We start from the raw sequence: 11,472 nt of genomic DNA on the forward strand, positions 1-11,472 counted from the left end.
TCTTCAAGTCACCAGGGCCTGACTAAATGCATCCTAGAATACTCTGAAGGAACTGACTGAGGAGATATCTGAGCCATTAGCTATTATCTTTGAAAAGTCATGGAAAACAGGGGAGATTCCAGAAGACTGGAAAAGAGCACATATAGTGCCTATCTATAAAAAGGGAAATAAGAGAAACCCAGGCAATTATCAACCAGTCAGCTTAGCTTCTGTACCAAGTAAGATAATGTAGCAATTTATTAAGAAATCGATTTGCAAATGTCTAGAAGATAATGAAGTGATAAGTGATAGCATGGATTTCTCAAGAACAAATCATGTCAAACCAACCGAATAGCTTTCTTTGACAGGGTAACAAGCCCAGTGGATGGCTGGAAGCAGTTGATGTGCTATATCTAGACATTAGTACGGGTTTTGATAGAGTCTCGCATGAGCAGCGGCACAGGAGGCAGCAAACAGGGCTGCTAACAGGGGAGTTTGAGTGGGAGTCTCATTGGAGGAGAAGGTATCTGTACTTGCGTCTGTCTTTGTAGTCCTTGTGTGTGTAGAGGCCTGCAGGAGCAGGGTGCTGGGAGGGACGCCGAGCCCTGATTAGGGGGCGGGGCTTGGCTGCATAGGGGGCCTATAAAAGCGGCCGCCCAGCCAGGCAGCGGCACAGCTGCGAGCAGTGGCACAGAGCTGCTAACAGGGGAGTTTGAGTGGGAATTTGCAGGGGGAGGTCAAGGGGGAGGGAGGAGGGCGCGGTGTGTTGTGTGCTCTGTGTCCCCAGGTGCTGTGGGCAGAGACCGCAGCAGCCATGAGCCAAGCAGCGGCGAACAGAATGCAGATGATTGCATGTGGAAGCTGTGGTATGTATATGGTGCTAGCAGGGGAGCCCGAACAGAGGTATGTTTGTATGAAGTGCAGCCTAATAGAGTTGCTGGAAGAAAAGATGAAGGGGTTGGAGATGCAGGTAGATACCCTGGTGGAGTGTAGAAGGGGATTTGAGCAGTTGATGGAGGAAAGGCAAGGAGGGGCTGAAGGGGAATGCTCAGGGGTTCAGGTGGAAGCAGAGGCTAAGGACTGTGAGGGGGGATTATCAGAGGGAGAACAAGGGCAGTGGAAGCATGTGACCGTGAGAAGCAGGCCAAGGAAAAGGAGGGCTAGTGAAGGGGAAATAGAACTCAAGAACAGGTTTGGGTGTTTGGATAACGAGGAGGGGGGGGCAGCAGGTGGTGACTGGAGGTGTGAGGCTGAGGAAGAAGAGAAGAGCAGCTAGTTCCATAGAGAGAGGGGAGGAGTTGATGGAGACAGCACCAAATCTGGGCCCCAGGACGATTCAGGAAGGCACAAGGGGGAGTATAAGGGAAGATAGAAACAGACACAGGTTAGGACCAGAGGATGGATTAAAGTAGATCGCACTGTCGCCAGGCGACGGCAGGTGTACGTGATTGGGGACTCCTTACTGAGGAGATTAGACAGGCCTGTGACCAGGGCGGACCCAGAGAACAGAAGGGTGTGCTGTCTACCGGGCGCAAAGATACGCGATGTGGACCTGTGGCTGAAAAGGATCCTAAAAGGAGCAGGTAAGAACCCCTTGATAATCCTTCATGTAGGAACGAATGACACGGCTAGGTTCTCGTTAGAGAGAATCAAGGGAGATTATGCCAGGCTGGGGAAGACGCTCAAGGAAATCGAGACTCAGATCATCTTTAGTGGGATTCTGCCTGTTCCTAGAGAAGGGCAGCAAAGGGCTGACAGGATTGTGAGGATAAATAGTTGGCTAAGGGAGTGGTGCTATAAGGAGGGCTTTGGGATGTATGGCCACTGGGAGGCTTTTCGGGACAGACAGCTGTTCTCACGGGATGGACTTCACCTGAGTAGGGAAGGAATTAGACTTCCGGGAGGGAGGCTGGCTCATCTCATCAAAAGAGCATTAAACTAAGAAGTTGGGGGAGACGGGTTGGGAGATGTACAGTTAATCTCCACGCCAGATTCCAACATTGAAAAGGAGGGTGATGAGATAAGAACAGATACAGCCAGGGGCATGGGATTGGACATAAGAAGGAGAGGGGGGATGAACAGTAAGGGGTCTGTAACAAATTACATTACTAATGGGAGACAGGCTATACGGCATACATTAGGATGTTTATACACCAATGCGAGAAGCCTAGGTAACAAAATGGAGGAATTGGAGCTCCTGGTCCAAGAAATGAAACCAGATATCGTAGGAATAACTGAAACGTGGTGGAACGGTAGTCATGACTGGAGTACAGGTATGGAAGTGTATGTGCTGTTTAGGAATGACCGGAACAAAGGTAAAAGTGGGGGGGTGGCATTGTATGTCAATAATGAGATAAGCTGTAAAGAAATAATAATTGATGGAATAGATAAGACGGAGTCCGTCTGGGCAATACTCACACTGGGTAAAAGAACTACTAGAGCCTCCCTTGGGATAGTGCTTGGGGTGTGCTATAGACCACCGGGATCAACCCAGGATATGGATAAAGAACTATTTAATGTGTTTAGGGAAGTAAATACTAATAGGAACTGTGTAATTATGGGGGATTTTAATTTCCCAGATATAGATTGGGGAACAAATGCTAGTAGCAAAAATAGGGCTCAGATGTTCCTAGATGTGCTTGCTGATGAATTCCTTCATCAAGTAGTAGCTGAACCGACGAGGGGGGAGGCCATTTTGGATTTGGTTTTGGTGAATAGTGAGGACTTCATTGAGGAAATAGTGGTAGGGGACAACTTGGGCTCCAGTGATCATTAGCTAATTCGGTTTAAACTAAATGGAAGAATTAACAGAATTAAGTCAAAGACTAGGGTTTACAATTTTCGAAAGGCTAATTTTAATAAATTAAGAGGACTGGTAAGGGAAATGGATTGGGCAAACACATTAATGGATCTAAAGGCAGAAGATGCCTGGGATTATTTTAAGTTAAAGCTGCATGAGCTGTCGGAGGCCTGTATCCCGAAAAAGGGAAAACGGTTAGTAAGCAAGAGATTTAGACCGAGTTGGATGAGCGACCATCTCAAAGGGGCGATTAGGAAAAAACAGAAAGCATACAAAGAGTGGAAGAGGGGAGGGATCAGTAAGGAAACTTACCTTATGGAGGTCAGAGCATGTAGAGATGGAGTGAGAAAGGCCAAAAGCCGTGTAGAGTTGGACCTTGCGAGGGGAATTAAAAGCAATAGTAAGAGGTTTTACAGCCATATAAATATGAAGAAAGCAAAGAAAGAAGAAGTGGGACCGCTGAAGACTATAGCTGGAGTGGAGATTAAGGATAATCTAGGCATGGCACAATATCTAAACGAATATTTTGCATCGGTGTTCAATGCAATGGCCAATGAAGGGATTAGGAATATTGGCAGAGTGACAGAGGGGGATACTGGAGGGGGGATTACCGTATCCGAGGTAGAAACCAAACTTGAACACCTTAACGGGACTAAGTCGGGCGGACTGGATGATCTTCATCCAAGAATATTGAAGGAGCTGGCGTAAGAAATAGCAGGCCCCTTAGCGATAATTTTTAATGAATCTTTAAACTCGTGGGTGGTACCATTGGACTGGAGAATAGCTAATGTGGTTCCTATTTTCAAGAAAGGGGGAAAAAAGTGACCCGGGTAACTACAGGCCTGTCAGTTTAACATCTGTAGTATGCAAGGTCCTGGAGAAAATTTTGAAGGAGAAAGTAGTTAAGGACCTTGAGATTAATGGCAATTGCGACAAATTACAACATGGTTTTACCAAAGGCAGATCATGCCAAACCAATCTGATCTCCTTCTTTGAGAAAGTAAGACTTATTAGATAAGGGAAATGCGGTGGACCTAATATACCTCGATTTCAGTAAAGCGTTTGATACTGTACCGCATGAGCAATTATTGGTTAAATTGGAAAAGATGGGGATCGATATGAAAATCCAGAGATGGATAAGGAACTGGTTAATGGGGAGACTGCAGCGGGTGGTATTGAAGGGTGAACTGTCAGGTTGGAGGGAGGTCACCAGTGGAGTTCCTCAAGGTTTGGTTTTGGGACCCATTTTATTTATTCTATTTATTACTGACCTCGGAACCAATTGTAGGAGTGGGCTGATAAAGTTTGCGGATGACACAAAGCTGGGAGGTATTGACAATTTGGAGGAGGATCGGGATATTCTGCAGGGAGACTTGGATGACCTTGTAAATTGGAGTAATAGTAATAGGATGAAATTTAATAGTGAAAAGTGTAAGGTGATGCATTTAGGGATGACTAACAACAATTTTAGTTACAAGCTGGGGATGCATCGGTTAGAAGTAACAGAGGAGGAGAAAGACCTTGGGGTGTTGGTAGACCGCAGGATGACTATGAGTCGACAATGTGACGTTGCAGTGAAAAAAGCCAATGCGGTCTTGGGATGCATTAGGCGAGGTATATCTAGTAGGGATAAGGAGGTGCTGCTTCCGTTGTACAAGGCACTGGTGAGACCACATTTGGAGTATTGTGTGCAGTTCTGGTCTCCCATGTTTAAAAAAGATGAACTCAAACTGGAACTGGTACAGAGAAGGGCCACTAGGATGATCAGAGGAATGGAAAACCTGTCGTATGAAAGGAGACTCAAGGAGCTCGGGTTGTTTAGCCTGACCAAACGAAAGCTGAGGGGGGATATGATTGCTCTCTTTAAATATATCAGAGGAATAAATACTAGAGAGGGAGAGGAATTATTCCAGCTCAGTACTAATGTGGACACGAGAACGAATGGATATAAACTGGCAATGGGGAAGTTTAGGCTTGAAATTAGATGAAGGTTTCTGACCGTCAGAGGGGTGAAATATTGGAACAGCCTTCCGAGGGAAACGGTGGGGGCGACGGACCTGTCTGGTTTTAAGATTAAGCTAGATAAGTTTATGGAGGGAATGGTTTAATGGGATAATGTGAGTTTCTTCAAAGGAACAGCGTGCCATCGCTGGTAAATGGTATAATGGCCAATGAGAGTCTGGCTGGAGAATCTTGCCTACATGCTCAGGGTTCTACTGATTGCCATATTTGGGGTCAGGAAGGAATTTTCCTCCAGGGTAGATTGGCAAAGGCCCTGGAGGTTTTTCGCCTTCCTCCGCAGCATGGGGCAGGGATCGCTAGCTGGAGGACTCTCTGCTAATTGAAGTCTCTAAACCACAGGATTTGGGGACTTCAACAGCAGAGTCAAGAGAAAGGGCTGGGACGGCTTTGTGGCCTGTGTCGTGCGGGTGGTCAGACTAGATGATCATGATGGCCCCTTCTGACCTTAAAGTCTATGAGTCTATGACCTTCTCTTTAAGAAACTAGGGAAATATAACTTAGATTGAGCTACTATAAGGTGGATGCATAACTGGTTGTAAAACCGCTCCCAGAGAGTAGTTATCAATGGCTTACAGTGGTGCTGAAAAGGCATAACAAGTGGGGTTCCGCAGGTATCAGTTCTGGGTCTGGTTCTTTTCAATGTCTTCATCAATGATTTAGATCATGGCATAGGGAGTACACTTATTAAGTTTGCAGATGTTACCAAGTTAGGAGGGCTTGCAAGTCCTTTGGAGAATTGGATAAACATTCAAAATGATCTGGAAAACTGATCTGGGAAATCTGGAGAAAAGGATGATTGGGAATCTTGAAAACATGACCTATGAGGGAAGACTGAAAGAACTATGTTTGTATAATCTGGAAAAGAGAAGACTGAGGGGGGCATGATAACAGTTTTCAAATAGCTAATAAGTTATAACAAGGAGGGAGAAAAGGTGTTTTTCTTAACCTCTGATGAGAAGACAAGAAGCAATGGACTTAATTTGGAGCAAGGACGGTTAAGGTTGGACATTAGGTTGGGGGGAGGGATAGCTCAGTGGTTTGAGCATTGCTCTGTTAAAACCATGGTTGTGAGTTCAATCCTTGAGGGGGCCACTTAGGGATCTGGGGCAAAATCAGTACTTGGTCCTGCTAGTGAAAGCAGGGGGCTGGACTTGATGATCTCTCAAGGTCCCTTCCAGTTCTAGGAAATAGGTATATCTCCATTTAAAAAAAAAATTAGTAAAAACTTCCTAACTGTCAGGGTGGTTAGGAACTGCAATAAATTGCCTAGGGAGGTTGTGGAATCTCCATCAGGTTAGAAAAATACCTGTCAGGGATGTTATAGATGGGGCTGGTCCTTCCATGAGTGCAGGGGAATGGATTTGATGACCTCTTGAGGTCCCTTCCAGTTCTGTGAGTCTATCTTATAGCTATATCTCTCTGGGGTGCAGATTTTTTTGCTGTTTCAAAAAATGGAAATGCAATGTTAGGTTATATTAGAAGAATTATAACATGCAAGTCACGGTACATGATAGTATTCCTCTACTCTGTGAGGGTTAGGTCTCAATTGGAGTAATGTGTCCAATTTTGCTCACCAATGCATAGAAACAATGTAGAGAAACTGGAAAGTAATCATAGGCAAGTAAGAAATGTTATGCAAAGGATGGAATGCAAGCCATATGAGCAAGGTGAAGGAACCAGTATGTTTATTTAAACTTGATTTAAAGTTCCTGTGTATTTAAAGGCCCCGCCTCTTCCTGTTGAGGCCACGCCCCCTGTTCAGGACACTTTCTCAATATGAATCAGGAGGGTTCCCAGCTTGTAACATCCTCCTTGTATTTCCTCCTGGGCTTAGGTCCCCATCCCGCATTGAACCTAGTTTAAAACCCTCCTCACTAGGTTAGCAAGCCTGAATGCGAAGATGTTCTTCCCTCTCTTTGTTAGGTGGATCTCATCTCTTGCTATCAATCCTTCTTCCCAGAACAACATCTCATGTGGAAGAATCCAAAGCCCTCTCTCTAACACCACATGTGTAATCATGCATTCACCTCCAAAATTCAATGGTCCCTACCTGGGCCTTTTCCTTCAACAGGGAGGATGGATGAGAACACGACTTGCGTGTCAAACACTTTTATCCTTCTTCCCAGAGCCATGTAGTCTGCAGTGATCTGCTCAAGGTAATTCTTGGCAGTACCATTGGTGCCCACATGGAGAAGTAGAAATGGGTAGTGGTCTGAGGTCTTGATCAGTCTTGGCAGACTTATAGATTCATAGATTCATAGATTCTAGGACTGGAAGGGACCTCAAGAGGTCATCGAGTCCAGTCCCCTGCCCGCATGGCAGGACCAAATACTGTCTAGACCATCCCTGATAGACATTTATCTAACCTACTCTTAAATATCTCCAGAGACGGAGATTCCACAACCTCCCTAGGCAATTTGTTCCAGTGTTTAACCACCCTGACAGTTAGGAACTTTTTCCTAATGTCCAACCTAGACCTCCCTTGCTGCAGTTTAAACCCATTGTTTCTGGTTCTATCCTTAGAGGCTAAGGTGAACAAGTTCTCTCCCTCCTCCTTATGACACCCTTTTAGATACCTGAAAACTGCTATCATATCCCCTCTCAGTCTTCTCTTTTCCAAACTAAACAAACCCAGTTTTTTCAGCCTTCCTTCATAGGTCATGTTCTCAAGACCTTTAATCATTCTTGTTGCTCTTCTTTGGACCCTTTCCAATTTCTCGACATCTTTTTTAAAATGCGGCGCCCAGAACTGGACACAATACTCCAGCTGAGGCCTAACCAGAGCAGAGTAGAGCGGAAGAATGACTTCTCGTGTCTTGCTCACAACACACCTGTTAATGCATCCCAGAATCATGTTTGCTTTTTTTGCAACAGCATCACACTGTTGACTCATATTTAGCTTGTGGTCCACTATAACCCCTAGATCCCTTTCTGCCGTACTCCTTCCTAGACAGTCTTTTCCCATTTTGTATGTGTGAAATTGATTTTTCCTTCCTAAGTGGAGCACTTTGCATTTGTCTTTGTTAAACTTCATCCTGTTTAACTCAGACCATTTCTCCAATTTGTCCAGATCATTTTGAATTATGACCCTGTCCTCCAAAGTAGTTGCAATCCCTCCCAGTTTGGTATCATCCGCAAACTTAATAAGCGTACTTTCTATGCCAATATCTAAGTCGTTAATGAAGATATTGAACAGAGCCGGTCCCAAAACAGACCCCTGCGGAACCCCACTCGTTACGCCTTTCCAGCAGGATTGGGAACCATTAATAACAACTCTCTGAGTACGGTTATCCAGCCAGTTATGCACCCACCTGATAGTAGCCCCATCTAATTTGTATTTGCCTAGTTTATTGATAAGAATATCATGCGAGACCGTATCAAATGCCTTACTAAAGTCTAGGTATACCACATCCACCGCTTCACCCTTATCCACAAGGCTCGTTATCCTATCAAAGAAAGCTATCAGATTGGTTTGACATGATTTGTTCTTCACAAATCCATGCTGGCTGTTCCCTATCACCTTACCACCTTCCAAGTGTTTGCAGATGATTTCCTTAATTACTTGCTCCATTATCTTCCCTGGCACAGAAGTTAAACTAACTGGTCTGTAGTTACCTGGGTTGTTTTTATTTCCCTTTTTATAGATGGGCACTATATTTGCCCTTTTCCAGTCTTCTGGAATCTCTCCCGTCTCCCATGACTTTCACATCCTGTCACTCTGTCACATCCTGGATTCTAGCCCCAGCCAAGCAGTACGCTTCTCAGGCTGCAGATTTCTCTATACATAATGCAAAGCAGCACACTTCTCCATACAGAATGCACAGAGCCCATAGATATGCTGAAGCATATCAAATCAATGCAATGTTTGATTCTATCGCCGTGAGTAGGGCCTTCTGGTAGCAGTACACTAGGAATAATAAATTATGATCTTCATTCAATGCGTGTAGAGGTTGTGGTTCAGAGTGATGAAGTTACTCTGTTACTCTGGTCACCCAGTGACAATGTCACCCAGTGAATCCATGGCACAGCTGGGACGCTTTCCTTCCAGCTCACTGGTCTCTGCTGATTCTTTATCTCTAGTTCATTGACTGGGGCCAAATCCTCAGCTGTTGTAAGTGTGTGCAGCCCCATGGGGAAATCAGGGGAAATTCCCTCACTAGAGAAATAAAGGGAGAGAGAACATCACACCTCTGTGCTGCTGCATGGACCATACGAGCCAGGTCTGAGAGACACTAAGCAATGGATTGGCATCTAGGGACTCATAGAAGATGTTCCTGGCTCAAGACACTTCCCCTTCTGCTGCCTCAGTTTTCCCATCTGTAAAAGAGGGATACTTCCTTGAAGTAGTGAGCAATAGTCTGTAAAACACCTATCTGTGGTTTCCATGTGACACCGTGTCTCAGCGGGACTTAGCAGAGGATGCCAACTTCAGGACAAACAGCTGAGAAATAGGGCAAACTCACCCTAGAATGGTGGTTGTTCCGTCATTAGATTATATTGAGCCAGTAACAAATGTAAATTTCTGTCTCACCACACTGGTTAACTAGAAGCCAAAAATACAGTCTCCATAGGCATCGCAACACTTGGCTCAAAATTCGAACACTGGACACCATGATGAGTAGCTAGTGAAAACCAGTTTCACCTTCTATTTTCAAGAGATCAGCTGCTTGGACAGATCAATATATGACTCAGATCTTACCCAATAATCACACTGTAGCCAATCCATTAGTAACTAACCACTTAAGGTTAAACATTAAAAGAAAAGAAGAAGAGATATAAATGGTTAATAAATGAGATACATGCAAGTGATTATTCAGTGTTCATAGATCAGGATCATAGCAGTGATGAAATACACTGCTAGCTTCCAAAAGTCTCTCTGAAAATTACCCAAGTAGGTTAGGGGTCATCAGTCCTTGTTCAGAGCTTCCTTTTTGGAAACCAGGTCCAGAGAAATGAAGACAAGATGGAGATATCTCAGGGGTCCATCCCTATCTTCTGTTCCTTGCATGGAATTTTTCAGTCCCAAAGAAAGCCCACAGTCCATGTGCCTGGAAAATTATTGCCCCAAATTGGAATCCAGGGTCAAACGAGCATATCAGGTATCCTTACATGCACTGATGACAGACAAGAACAGCTATTGATCACATTCCTAGAGAGGTGTATTGCTTCTATGGCCCATTGTGAAAGGTAAGTGTCCCTCTCCTCATCCAAAACTGCATGAGAAACTTTTCAGTATTTGATAGGGGTTGCAACTTTAACCGTGAGACAAGAGGCTACTTAGACAATTGAAAACTCTATTTTCTTGGCAGAAGCACTGTATCTAATTCCTACTCAAAGAGATATTGTCAAGGCTGCTTCCCCACTCTGAACTTTAGGGTACAAATGTGGGGGCCTGCATGAAACTCCCAAAGTGCTAATTCCCTTCCCTGGGTAGCCTTGAGAGACTCTTCACCAATTCCCTGGTGAATACAGATCCAAACCCCTTGGATCTTAAAACAAGGAGAAATTAACCATCCCCCCTCCTTTCTCCCACCAACTCCTGGTGGATCAAGATCCAAACCCCTTGGATCTAAAAACAAGGAAAAAGCAATCAGGTTCTTAAAAAGAAGGCTTTTAATTAAAGAAAAAGGTAAAAATCATCTCTGTAAAATCAGGATGGGAAATAACTTCACAGGGTAAACAAACTTAAAAAGCCCAGAGGACCCCCCTCTAGCCTTAGGTTCAAAGTTACAGCAAACAGAGATAAACACTCTAGCAAAAAGTTACATTTACAAGCTGAGAAAACAAAGATAAAACTAACACTCCTTGCCTGGCTGTTTACGTACAAGTTTGAAATATGAGAGACTTCTTCAGAAAGATTTGGAGAGCATGGATTGATGTCTGGTCCCTCTCAGTCCCAAGAGTGAACAACCACAAAAAACAAAGAGCACAAACAAAAGACTTCCCCCCACCAAGATTTGAAAGTATCTTGTCTTCGTATTGGTCCTTTGGGTCAGGTGTCAGCCAGGTTACCTGAGCTTCTTAACCCTTTACAGGTAAAAGGATTTTGGAGTTTCTTGCCAGGAGGGATTTTATAGTATTGTACACAGGAGGGCTGTTACCCTTCCCTTTATACACACTACACACCACACCACAGAAACATCAACCCAGGAACCTATCCCTGTAGCAAACCTCGTTGCCTACTCTGTCCCCATATCTACTCTGGAAACAGCATCACAGGACCCAACCACATCAGCCACACCATCAGGGGCTCATTCACCTGCACATCCACTAATGTCATATATGCCATCATGTGCCAGCAATGCCCCTCTGCCATGTACATTGGCCAAACCGGACAGTCCCTCCGCAAAAGAATAAATGGACACAAATCGGACATCAGGAATGGTAACATACATAAGCCAGTAAGTGAACACTTCAATCTTCCTGGTCATTCTATTACAGATTTAAAAGTCACTATCATTGAACAAAAAAACTTCAGAAACAGACTTCAAAGAGAAACAGCTGAACTAAAATTCATTTGCAAATTCAACACCATTAATCTGGGCTTGAATAGGGACTGGGAGTGGCTGGCTCACTACAGAAGCAGCTTTTCCTCTCCTGGAATTGACACCTCCTCATCTATTATTGGGAGTGGACTACATCCACCCTGATTGAATTGGCTCTGTCAACAC

This window comes from Trachemys scripta, chromosome 1 (assembly GCF_013100865.1).
Source record: "Trachemys scripta elegans isolate TJP31775 chromosome 1, CAS_Tse_1.0, whole genome shotgun sequence".
NCBI classification, from domain to species: domain Eukaryota; kingdom Metazoa; phylum Chordata; order Testudines; family Emydidae; genus Trachemys; species Trachemys scripta.